The sequence below is a fragment of the Cucumis melo genome, chromosome 2, assembly GCF_025177605.1.
Source record: "Cucumis melo cultivar AY chromosome 2, USDA_Cmelo_AY_1.0, whole genome shotgun sequence".
In the NCBI taxonomy this organism is placed as follows: Eukaryota; Viridiplantae; Streptophyta; class Magnoliopsida; order Cucurbitales; family Cucurbitaceae; genus Cucumis; species Cucumis melo.
In genome coordinates, this window is record NC_066858.1 from 11684545 (window position 1) to 11698432 (window position 13888).

Here is a 13888-nt window from a genome sequence, read left to right on the forward strand (position 1 = left end):
TACCGAGCCAGTGGAAGATTGAAGTTTCATTGTTCAAGACCTAAAAGCAACTATTAAGGAAGTAGGAGTGAACTTCATCTTGTGTTCCTAGCTCACTACTTAGAAAATTCTCCAAAATGGAAGACTTGTTAAGTCGGCTACCATGACCACTATACCCATGTAGATCAAAGGACTATCATCGTAAATAAGAGTTCATAACTTATTTAGGTTTAATGTCAAGTTTCTTATGGTCATCCTAGAAAAATATTTGTTTTCCCAAGTAGCAATGTTATAAAGAGAAATCAATTATTTTGTGGTTCAGTCTATGTATAGATTCTTTTATATAGGATACCTTCACTCACATGTATTCACATTAACAATATGGTTCATATTGTTTGTAACATTTACATGTTGTGTAACAATTACAAAGTGAGTCATATATGTAGTGTTACTAGGTTAAGACACCTAACCTCTATCTAGAGTGTAAGAATAACCCGACAACCGAATAACCTGAACTATCCAACCCATATTATATGGGTTGGGTTAGTTTAAAATTTGATTTGGGTTTTTTTTTTTCGGGTTGGGTTAGGTCTTAGGTTGGGGGTTGAAAATTAAAATTTCGGGTTGGGTTAGGTCTTGGGTTGGGGGTTGAAAATTAAAATTCAGTTTAATGAAACCCAACCCGCATTGATGATATATATATATATATATATATATTATATTATATTTATATTGTGTTGTCACTGGTGCAAGCCACTATGCTCAACTCTCCCTCCCAGTCTCCCATCTTCGACTCTTCAACTTTGTCGTTGTGTTGCCATCGATGCGAGACGCTCCGCTCGACTCTCGCTTGTTGTTCGTGGTCGCATGTCGACGGGTAAATTTAAGCTTAGTTACTAATTATTTATTTCGATTTGAGGTTTTTTCTTCATTGAAACTTTGGAAAAGATCTGCATTTTTTAGTAGTTTTTATGTGTTTTGGGTTTGAAAATTCAGTAGATCTAATTTTGTAATTGTTGAAAGTTGGGTACAATGTAGTTTTTTTTTTCTGGGTTGTATGTGATATATATGCTAATTAATTAACTAGAGGATTTAGGTTGTTGGTGATTGTTTTTATTATACTTTTTTTTTTATTAAATATGCTAATTAAATAGGAGATTGAGATTGAGTGGATATGCTAGTTTTGGTTCTACTTTGTTGATTGAATATGCACTGAATAATGTTTTTCATTCTTGGTGGTTGTTTAATTTACATTCCATTATGTCATGTGGGTGATCTGACTCTAAATATTTAGTAGTGGACAACATAATGAAACTAGTACTAGTCTTGCCCCCACTCCTTTCACTAATGATGAAATAAGAATTGTGAGTTTGAGTAAACGACCACTACCAAATAAAAAGAGAGCTAGAGCCACTAAGAAGACAACTTCCACTATATGAGATCACTTCACAAAGTTTGAAGATAATAGTTCTAAGTGCACATGCAATTATTGTGGTAAAAAGTATTGTTGTGATACTACCTCATGTGGAACTAGCACATTATAGAAACATTTAAAAAATTAGTATAAGAAGTACCCATATAAGGAAGTAGAAACAAGATAAACTATTATAACTTTTCAACATTCCACTTGTGGAAAATATGGTAATAATTTTGTGACTACTATTTTTAGTCAACAATTATGTAGGGAAACATGTGCTAAGATGATAATTGTTGATGGGTTGTCATTCAAGTTTATCGAAAATGAGGGTGTTAGACATTTTTATAGAGTGGTTTGTCCTAAGTTTGACCCTCCTTCAATAAATAACAATTGCTAAAGATATATATCAATTGTATCTTACTAAAAAAAAGAAGTTGAAATCATTCTTAGTTAGCAATTCTCAAATGGTATGTTTGACAGCAGACACATGGACTTCTTTGCAAAATGTTAACTACATGGTACTCACTGCATACTTCACTGATTTAGATTGGGTTTTTCGTAAAATGATTTTAAACCTCTATCAAGCTGCTAACCACAAGGGTGATACTATTAGAAAGCTCATTGAGAGTTGTTTATTAGAATGAGAGATCGATAAAGTCTTTTCTATAATCGTTGATAATGCAGGTTTGAGTGATGGAGAAAGTTTGTACATCAAGAATAGCCTTAGAAGTTGGATAACCTTAATCTTTGAAAGAGAATTGTTACACATAAGGTGTTATGCTCACGTAATTAAATTGATTATAAACGAGGGATTGAAAAAATGCATGATTCAACATTTAGTATTAGAGGGAGGATTCTTGATTCTTTTAGAAGTTTATTGTCACCTAAAACAATGAAAGCTTTGATTTGTACACAAAATTGGGTCCGTGGCAAAACAATCTTATTGGATCTTCATCTAGAGTTTGAAGAAATGGAGATTTGTGAAAAAATTGAAAACGATAAGTATTGCCTTTTTCTTTTATTTTTATTGAAATTGTATTCTTATATAGTTATATGACATTATATATTTCTATTTTGTGTTTTTAGATAATATTAGGTCCTCCATCATATCACAAACATACTCTGTAGGTTGATAATTTTCATGGTCAGTTAAATACTTATATTTTTCGTCGATTCATTTATTTTATTTAAACTACTAATTTGATATTTTTTTTGAATTTTCAAGACAAACTTAAATGCTTGGAATGTTTGATTGGGTTTTAGAAGTTAGGTTTATATTTGACTCTTGTTATGCTTAAGAACTTTGTTGTTACTTTATTATTAAAGTTGTACTTCATGAATGTTTATGGATGATGTTTGGAATGATGTCCTTGGATTCATGGATGTTTGAATTTATGGATATGACACTTATGATGATTTTAAATTTAACAGACATTAGGAATAAGAAAAAAAAAAAAACAATACAACCCAAAAGTTTGGATTAGTCTCAAAATGTCCCTCAATCCAACCCAACCCAATTCATTTACACCTCTACCTTTATCCATTCACTGCAGACCTTTTATGTTATAACTTGAATATGAATCACTTGTATGTTAATAACATATTGTTCAAGTAACATCATGTAATCTTAGACTTTTGTTTATTGGATTGAATTAATGTTGTATAAATATCAAATAAAATACTTCTTATTTATTTTATTAGATTTATTCGATAAATAATTTGTGTTCTCCCTCGTTTTTGCTCTGTTCTTGCTCCATCTTGCACCGATCTTCTTAGCATGCAACTCTTACTCATTCATTGACACAAACTTATAGACTTGATAGCAAAATAAATTATGCCCAAAACAAAACAAGCCCTTTTCTTTTTAATCAAATTAATAATATAAATCTATGTGCCAAAATTCAAAAACATCCAACTAAGTTACATTCATAAGGAAGGAAATAACCGACCTCTAAGCATATTTTTGTTTACAAAACACGAAATATACAAGATTTAGGACACCAGTCTCAACAAAGTATATCCACGACATTACTAATCCAAAAAACGACATCACTGTCCATTACATACTGGAGGTACAAATCATCAAATGTGGCCTCCAATTCACACAAAACATGTGACCTCTTTAAGTTTAAGTAATTTGTTGGCAATTATTTTAAATGATAAAATTGTTGAAAAATTTTACAAATATAGCAAACTATCCCTGTCTACAGACAATAGGAGTCTATTAGTGTCTATAACTATCTATCACTAGTAAAGTAACATTTTGTTCTATTTGTAAATATTTTAGTTTATTTTGCTATATTAAAAAAGAACTCTAATGTTAAATAATTATCTTACTTTATTGAGTATTATTTGTCTTTGATTTCGAATTTTGTGAGCCAAAATTGAGTTAATTTCATAAGATAATTGGTTTAATTTTTTAATCTTCTTTGATAAAAGATTATATTTAAAATATTTCAAAGATATAAAGTTTAAGAACAAGGAAAAGAAGGATGTATATATATAAGTTAGATCTTTTATATATATACACATACATATATATATATATATATATATATATATATATATATATATATATATATATATATATATAACTCATAAACTCATGTTATAATTTTCTCTAATAAAGTTATTTAATTTGAAAGTTTTGTAATACTTTTAGGCAAGCTGCAAAATTAATTATGATAATAAGGTCTATGTCACTACATTTTCTAAATTATAATAGTAGAAAATTTAAAAATAAAGTCTAAAATGGTTAATGGGCTTGAAAGGAAAAGACAAAACTACCCCTTTTTTCTCAAAACATTTGCGCGCAATCTTATGTAATTCTCAGGGTTTCAAACGTGTGCCCTCTCCTAAACTTCTTTATTCTCTCTTTAACTTCTTGCGCGCATCCTTCCCTAATTTTTAGGCTTTCAAACGTGTATCTTCTTCGTCTCTCTTAAAACTTCTTTCACACTCCCTTTAACTTCAATCCTTACGGTTTATCTCGTCTGCTTTCAAATTCTTGCTTGTTGTTGTTCTAAATCAACAGTGCTTTACCGTCTGTTACATATTCGTTCATATTCTTCGCTGTTGTTCTAAATGGATTATAGGGTTTCCTCTTCATCATCAGTAGTGCAACAACACGAGGTATCTCTTTTCTCTTCTCCATTTTTCTTTGCATGATGGTTTTTTTTTTAAGAAACCATAGATTCTTAATTAAATCTTCAAAAATAATAGATTATTATAAAAATAATAGATTCTTTAAACTTTATACCAAACTTGGACTGGAGTGGTTACATGGTCCAGTTCTCGACAACAATATCACTCAACATTCCTTGGTTTTGTTTACGTCACATTTTCTTAAAATTTATTAGTTTGTCATAGCCCTTTGATACATGTTGTTTTGAATTTGAATAGTCATCTGATAGTTTTTTATATTTGTCGACAGACCTTTGATAGCCATCTAATATTACTAATTAGTTTGTGATAGTCCTCTTATACATATATGTTGTTTTAAATTTGAATGACCCTTCGATAGTTTTTTATATCTGTCTGATAGACCTCTGATAGACGTCTAATATAACTAATTAGTTTGTGATATCCCTCTGGTAACGGTATAATATAATTAATTAGTTTGTGATACCCCTTTGATACATATTTGTTGTTTCAAATTTGAGTAGCCATCTGATGGTTTTTTGTATCTATCTGATAGTCCTCTCATAACCGTTTAACATATCTAATTAGTTTGTGATAGCTCTCTATATAACATATATGTTGTTTTAAATTTGAGTAGCCCTTTGATAGTTTTTTATATCTGTCTGATAGACCTCTGATAGCCGTCTAATACATCTAATTACTTTGTGATAGTCATCTGATACATATTTGTTGTTTTAAATTTGAGTAGTCATCTGATAGTTTGTGATAGTTGTTGATAACCCTTTGAAAGTCATTTGATAAATTTAATTAGTTTGTGATAGCCCTTTGATACATATTTGTTGTTTTATTTTGAGTAGCCCTTTGATAGTTTGCGATATTCCTCTAATACATACTTTTTGTTTAGAAATAGGAATATCAAAGAAGTGAAAAGCAAAAAATGATCAAGAAAATTTGAAAAAGGTGAATGTTCAACAAAAAAAAAAAAAAGATTGATGAAAGCTCTGAAGTAAGTAGATTGCCTATTAATTAACTTACATTTTACTTCCTTTGATTATCTATCCATTAACTTATTGTAAATGTAATCTAACATGACATACCATAATATGCATTAAAGGTTCATTATTACTAAAAAATAGATATAATTGAAACTTTGGTTAAGAATTGAACGTCAAACCAAGTAGATATGTTTAAAAATGGCCCATTTGGATCCTTTTTGGATTTTGAGATGAAAGATTTTGAAGGGCAATTACCAGTTCATCTTATAGGACGGTTAAGGGTAAAAGATAGCGAGAATGAACAATTAATGTTATATCTTGAAGGGTATAAGGTTAAATATACAATGCAATAATTTAGTTTATTCACAGAGTTTCATTGTACCCTATTCTAAAATCCTTAGAACTGACCAATAAGCCTTGAAAACCATGCTTGTTGAGAGATGGTGTAACACCCGAAAAATTAAGGTAATTTTAAATTTAATTATCTTAGTTTGATTTAATAATGTTAGAATTATTGGAGTGTTATTTTGAGATATTTGGTGAGAATTGTTTGATTTTGTGGAAATTGAAATTAATTAAATATTTGTTAGAAAAATGTTTAAGTAGAATATATTATATTTTGGGAAGAGAGAAAGGTGGGATGTATCAGAAAATTAATTAAGAAAGAGAAGATGGATTTTGTTGTTTGAAAAGGAAAAAAGAGGTTATTTAGGAAATTAAAAAGGAAATAATAGTAATAATAATATTATTAAATAGGTCCTCCATAAGCGTGCAACTTACTATTCACCTTCTTCTTCCTTTGCAAAACCATAGCCCACTGCCACCTTCTCCGCTGCGGAACTCCCTCCGACGATGCCAGTTATTTGCAAGCGATCATTCGCAGTTGAGATTTGCTCAACACTGTTCGTCGTAGCTCCATCTCCGTTCGTCTCGACCGATGCTAGCCGATCAATCCTCGTTGTTACCGTTCACGTTCTGTGCAATGCCATCGCCTTCATCTTCGTTCACCGCTCTTTCTTTCGTCTTGCCATTCATGTTCAACCCTTACCAAGCCACCTTTGGTCGAGCCCGTCTTTGCTCACCCGTTGCGAAGAGGGTTCGGACAAAGCTAAGCTGTCAGCGTTCCGTTCCCTTAGATCCAAGCCAAATCCTTTCCAACCTAAGCCAAGCCGTGCATTCCATTCCCATTCCGAGCCATTTTAACAAGTCAAGCCTCCTGCCTCACTTTCCTTAAGCCATTAAAGCAATATTTTTAGTAAGCTTTTTGATTGGGTTTTGGTACAACCATCAAATATTAATTTTGGTCCTAAAAATTTCATTTTTGAAATAAAGTGAATCATTTTCTTTGAAGGTTGTTGGCTATTTTTTTGAGAAAATTGTGGAATTCTTCCTGCTAAGGTTGATTTGGTTTCAACCTCTACTTTGGGTAATTTGATTTGAGATGATTTTTGGGTCTCTAGCCAACTGTTAAATTTATTAATTTAGTTATGGATTTCCCTTGCTATTTAGAATCTATTTGTTGGGAAGCTTGAATGTGACTGTTTAGGGAATAAATATTTTTGCTAATATCTTTGGTAAGAGATTCTACTACTAAACCTAGAATGGTAGTGAAATTAAGAGTTTGCATGTATTTTTCCTTATGCATTGATGTAGCTAATATGTATAATGTGTTGCAGTTGATGACTGATATATATTTATGATGATGTTTATGCACGATACATTAATCACATGACTAAAGACTTTGTCATGATTATGATGTTATGATATGCTACATGCTATGAATTGTGGTGTTCTGTTAACTTTGGCTATTAGGGTTGTACCTACATGTTTGTTGTCATTCGAGATCACCACCTTTTCACAGATTTATGACTGTGTGTCCGATGGAACCACCGGATTGTCATGCCATGTTTATGAGTGATACGACAAGATCACTTACAACCTAATATCATAGTTGTCCTTCAGGATTCACCGATAAATGAAAGTGTTCCTTCAAGATCACTATATTGTGTGTGTTCCATCGGGCATACGATAGTTTTGGGTACTTTCTCACAGGATCCTAATGGAAAGTTAACAGATACTTAGTGGGACTAGTAGTGGGTCCCTTACTGAGTATATGTTTATACTCATTTTTTTTATATGTTTAATATTTTAGGTAAATGTAGAGCTAGAGGAAAGTTGATGAATGACAAGAAGGGTTCGTAATGTGCCATAGGGGAATTATGTTGCTTTAGCCTTTCATGTTTTCAGCAATTGATTATAGTATTTTTATCTGAATTTATTGAAACTCCTTAATTATTTTCATATTGAGCCTGAACTAGGTTTATATCTTCTAGCATTTATTCCTATTTTTCCAAATTATGATTTATGAAAAAGTATTTGAAATTATTTATTTAAGAATTTAGTTTTCTTCTTTCTCTTTTAAGCGCAAAGACTGCTATTTATTTTAATAGTAATGACCTTAGCTTAGTATAAAGAGTTGAGTCATTACGCAATATTCAGGAATCTAAGTTCAATCAAGAGAAATAGTATAGAAGGTTACCTCACACTACTTTCCCAAAATGATGAGATAGTTGTGAAAATTGCACAATTTTACATCTTAGAATGTCTTCTGAATAGAAAACAAATGCACAATATTTTTTAATGGAAAGAAGTTGAGATGACTGAAGATGATGAAAGGTTGAATAGTCTTTCATGGGTAGGTTAGTCTTCAATCTAATAATAGAATTTTTTAAAAGGGTTGCACAATCGAAATGTGCAAATTGTACATTACAAGGTTTTCCACAAGCCTTGTTACTAGGCATATGAAATACCTAAGCTTTCAAATCAAGGTAATGAGATTGTAACCAAGACTAGTGAAGACTACCCTAGAATGTTAAGATGGAAACGAACAAAAAAGCCTCATTGGAACTACCTTCAAGATCAAATCTTCAAAGCTACTGATGTAAGTTTACCAAACATAGTGATTAATTTATTATTTACTATCTTTACTATCTATTGCACTTTTATATCACTAACTCATTAAATTTTACATATTCTGTTTAGTTTTCCGTTGTACCTTTAAATCCTTCTACCTTTGGTTTGCATTCAAATTATTTTCAATGTTTTGTTAATCAACCATTGGATGCAATTAAGAAAAGATCGATGAATCTATAAAAGGGCAGTAAACTAGAATGATGATCAAGACAACTTCAATAAAGAAGAAATATGGTTGGTTCAAGGAAAAAAGATTCTATTACAACAGAGGTTAAACAAGTGAAGCAAGATATGGCTTCTTTAAGAGAGGAAGTCTTGAGATTTTTTAAGTTAATCATCAATAGAATCAATGAAAGATTGCTTACAAGAAACATGGACAAGCAAGCAATCACAAGATTCTGTTTATCCAAATAATACTATGACCAAAAGTCTTCATACTAACATTGATGATGAAATGAATGTTCAACACTTGAATGATAAAGAGGTAACTATATCTTTTATCATATGATTGCTTATTGATTTCTATTCACATTAACTGATTACTATCTTTTAATAATGATTAAATTAATTAGCTTTCTGAACAAGAAGAAGAAAAAGATGAAGGAAAGGAATAGAGTGGATGTTTACTTGATAAAGTACAAAAGTTTATTGTAGTAATTAGCTTATGTTATTAATCTAGGTGATTACCCACTACTACAAATTTGAGATACGATGACACTTGAAATAAAGAAAAAAAAAAGAAATGGATAGAGTAAGATGTGTCGTTAAAAATAAAAAATATAGAATTTAAAAAAAAAACGATACTTTCGAATTTGCATTTTTAGTGACACAATTTTCGCATCCTTAATTACCTCCATAATTTTAGTGTCATTAAAAAAAATTCCCAAATGAAAAATCCCTTATTCCAATTTTTTTCCTTCGTTCGTACATACCCTCCCTAATTCTTTGCCGTTATAACCCTCCCGACAAATTTTCCGTCATAAACCATAACCCTGACCTTTCTCCGCCGTGCCCTCCTCCGTCAGGCCCTCTCCTATTCCCAGACCGTCCGATGCTTCCTCTCATTCACTCCTCCATTGTGCCCCTTCTCATTCACCCCTCCGTTGTGCCCTCTATCCGTCATGCCCTCCTCCGTCGTTTCCTTCTTCGTCCGGTGCTTCGTTGCGGTGAACTGTAAGTGTTTCTTGATTTTAGATTCAAGCCTGTAAGTGTTCCCTCCTCCTCTGTCCTGCCCTCTGTAAGTATTCGTCTGGTGCTTTGAATTATTTTCTGAGCATTCATTATTCATTCCATTACACACAAAACCAGGGGTGCGAGTGTTTGCTAGATCCCGACCTTTTTACTTTATACTTATACCGTATGCTCTTATTGGGTTGGTGAAATATTCTGTAAAGTTAAACTTTTATGAATTTGATTAAGTTTAGAGAATAAAAGGTTTAAAGTTAAATAAAATTTCTATTAAAAATAAAATTTATATGATGGTCCCTGCTAACTCTTTTAGAGCATTTGCCCAAGTTTTGAGTGCTAAAGTATTTGTTGACAAAACATTTGGAGTTAGCAAATGTTTTGGTGAGCACAATTAATACCTTTAATGAGGGGTTGAAATGTTTCGGGAAATTGCCAAAAATAGGTTAAAAAAAGAGATTTAAATGAATTTTGGGACAAGTTTTCAAAAGAAAGACTTTTAGGACAATTTGGGTGTGAATGGACAAAAATGCCCTTCCTTTCCTTTCCCTCTTCCACGTTTGCTTTCCCTTCTCTCCACGATCGATTCCTTCTCTTTTGCGTATAGTTCCCTTTCCCTTCTCTTTTCTTTCGCGTAGAACACCTGAATCTACTCCGGCCATCGTCTCTTGCCCATCGTCACTTGCCCATCGTCGCTTGCCCATCGTCGCTTGCCCATCGTCGTTTGCCCTTCGTCGCTTGCCCTTCGTTGGTCGTTGTCCAGTGCATTTCGTCGCTCCTATTCGGACCATTCAATCAACTTCGAGCGTTTTCTCTTATTTAGGTGAGTTTCATGTCTAATCGATTTTCAATTTATCTGCTGTAAGTAAACGTTTGGTTGGGGTATTTGGTGCTATTTTCATCCGTAATTGTCTAGTTTTTGGAATTGGACTTATTTGCCGTAAATTAGTTTAGTCAAAGTTTGGTTTTAGGTTTTTAGAAAGTTCAATGGGTAGTGAAAAATGAATTGAACTAGAGGATGAGGATTTAGTTGGATCAAATAGAGGAGGAGTAAGCAATAGGAATAGAAGGAATGAAGGTTTTTTTTTATCTCGCACCTATCTCGCACGTATCTCGCACGTTCCAAACTTTCACTATTTATTTCAAAATCAACTTGGTACACCTCCTAATCCATTTAGAGCTATTCTTTGCATGTTTAGTAACTCTCTTAGGCCCTCATGCTTTATCTCGCACGTATCTCGCACGTATCTCGCACACATCTTGCACGTATCTCGCACGTTCCAAACTTTCACTATTTATTTCAAAATCAACTTGGTACACCTCCTAATCCATTTAGAGCTATTCTTTGCATGTTTAGTAACTCTCTTAGGCCCTCATGCTTTATCTCGCACGTATCTCGCACACATCTCGCACGTATCTCGCACGTTCCAAAATTCTACTATTTATTTCAAAATCAAATTGGTACACCTCCTAATCCATGTAGATCTATTCTTTGCATGTTTAGTAACTCTCTTAGGCCCGCACACATCTTGCAGTTATTTTTTTTTATTTCTTTACATCTTGCACGCATCTTGTAGGTTCTTAAGTTCAAATCAATTTTTGAAGATACAAAACTACTTAAGGTAGTTTAAGGATGCCACATGTTCGGATTTTAGTGCGTCACGGTGGTGAATGAGATGAGGGACGAAGAAAATATGAAGGAGGAGTGTTAAAAGGCATTGTTGTCCCTAAAGAAATAACACACAAAGATTTACAGTCTGAACTATATGACCTTGCAGAAGTTGACCCTACAAAGTTCGACATAAAGATAAGATGTATATATGAGATCAAAGGGGAAAAGAAAGCTCCTCCATTTGAGTTAAGCAATGACCGTGATTTGAAGTTTTATATTCTTAGTGAAAATCCATTGGAGGTCCCCCTATACCTATCTTTTGAGCCTACAAGCAATCGAAGCATGAAAGTGTTAAACAAAGATTACAATTCAGTATCTGGGAGCAACCAAGTTCAAAATTTAAACCCTCATCCTCCTCCAATTGGAATGGATACATTAGATGAGAATGAAGTTGATATTGGTGAAGTTCATGTTGGCTTGTGTGATAACATGATAGGGACCAATTCGGCTATATGGGAATCATATGAGTCATATCATTCAATAGATGATACTTTTACATGGGAGTCAGTTGAGATGTACAATGAATTGTTTGACATCCCAGAACAAAGAGATGCTCCTACAAAAGATTGCAAAGGAAAAGGTAAAGTTGACTACAGCTCCTCTAGTCGGAAGTTGAAGACAAAAGGAAGTGACTGGTCGGAAGAAAGCTCTACAAGTGAAGAGTTGGATGTAGGACAAATCTTTTTTTGCAAGAGAGATTTGTCAATGAGATTAAGTGTGTTGGCAATGAATTTTTTTTTTCAGTTTGTAGTAAAAAAGTCTACAAAAGAGGTTCTTTTCGTTAGATGCATCGACAACAAGTGTGGTTGAAGATTGCGAGCGGTTAGACTGAAGGATTCAAATATATTCAAGATTAAAAAGTATGTGAAAGTTCATTCATGTTCTCTTGAGTTTTTGAATCGTGACCATAGGCAAGCAAAATCTTGGGTTGTTGGAGAATTAATAAAGTCCAAATTCAAGGGACCCCGGTCGCATATACAAACCACGTGATATCATAGAAGACATGAGGCAAGACTATGGCATAAATATGAGTTATGAGAAAGCATGGCGTGCCAGAGAAAATGCATATGAACGAGTGCGAGGGTCTCCTGAAGAGTCATATAATCTTTTGCGTAGATATGGTGAAGCACTCAAATTTACAAATCCAGGTACAATATTTCACATGGAACTCGAAGATGATCGTTTCTTTAAATATCTTTTTATGGCTGTTGGTGCATGTGTTAGAGGATTCTTAAATTGCATTAGACCGGTCATAGTCATGGACGGAACATTTCTTAAGAACAAATATCGGGGTTAGTTGATAGTGGCCGTTTGTTTAGATGGTAACAATCAGATCTATCCTCTAGCCTTTGGAGTAGTTGATAGAGAAACAGATGACTCAATACAGTGGTTCTTAGAAAAATTGAAAGGTGCAATAGGGGAGGTGCCTAATCTAGGCTTTGTGACAGATCGGAAAACATGCTTCGCCAAGGGTATTTCATCAGTTTTCCCCTCTGCATTCCACGACCTTTGTGTCCAACATTTGAGTCAAAATTTGCATGATAAATATAAGAATGACACGGTTGCTACTTTGTTTTATAATGCATCGAGAACATATCGTGAATCAACGTTTGTAGAAGCGTGGAGACATCTTCTTGCATTTCCTAATGGTTCAGGGAAATATTTAAATGATGTTGGAATAGCACGGTGGTCTTGTGTTCACTGCCCAGGAAGACGGTATAACATGATGACAACAAATATAGCAGAGTCCATGAATTCTATACTGAAAGAACCTAGAGATTTGCCTATTGCTTCATTCCTTGAAAATGTTTGAGCTTTGCTACAACGTTGGTTTTGGGAGCGTCGAGAAGAAGGCATTAAAGTGACGTCTACATTGACCAAATGGGCAGAGTTAGTTATTCAAAAGAAACAAGAAGGAGCTTTGACAATGAAGGTTAACCCAATTGACTGTTACCAATTTCATGTCAAAGATTTAGATAAGGAGGAGGTCGTAAACCTTCAGACTAAAGAATGCACTTGCAAGGAGTTTCAAGCTGAGCAACTACCATGCTCACATGCCATTGCTGCAGCACGGGATCGTAATATAAATGTTTATAGTTTATGTGCTAATTATTACACTAATAAATGTTTGTTGGCTGCATATGCGGATGCCGTCTACCCAGTTGGGAATCAGTCAGATTGGAAGACAAGCGAAGACTACATACATATGACTGTTTTACCTCCAAAAGTAGTCAAAAGAGTTGGTCGACCGAAGAAAAAGAGGATTCCAAGTGTTGGTGAAGCTCCGAAATTGCATAATTGTGGTCAGTGTAAACAAATAGGTCACAACAGATTAACGTGTACCAATCCAATTTCATATACCGACAAGTCGAGCATACAAGATTAGAAATTTCTCTACCAATGTACTAAGTATTACACTAATTAATGAATGTTTGTTAATGATGTGTTTTCTTAATGATTTGTCCCAACATTCTTACTTTCTGTACTTCCAGATGGATGAAGAAGACGAAAATAACAATTGACTTA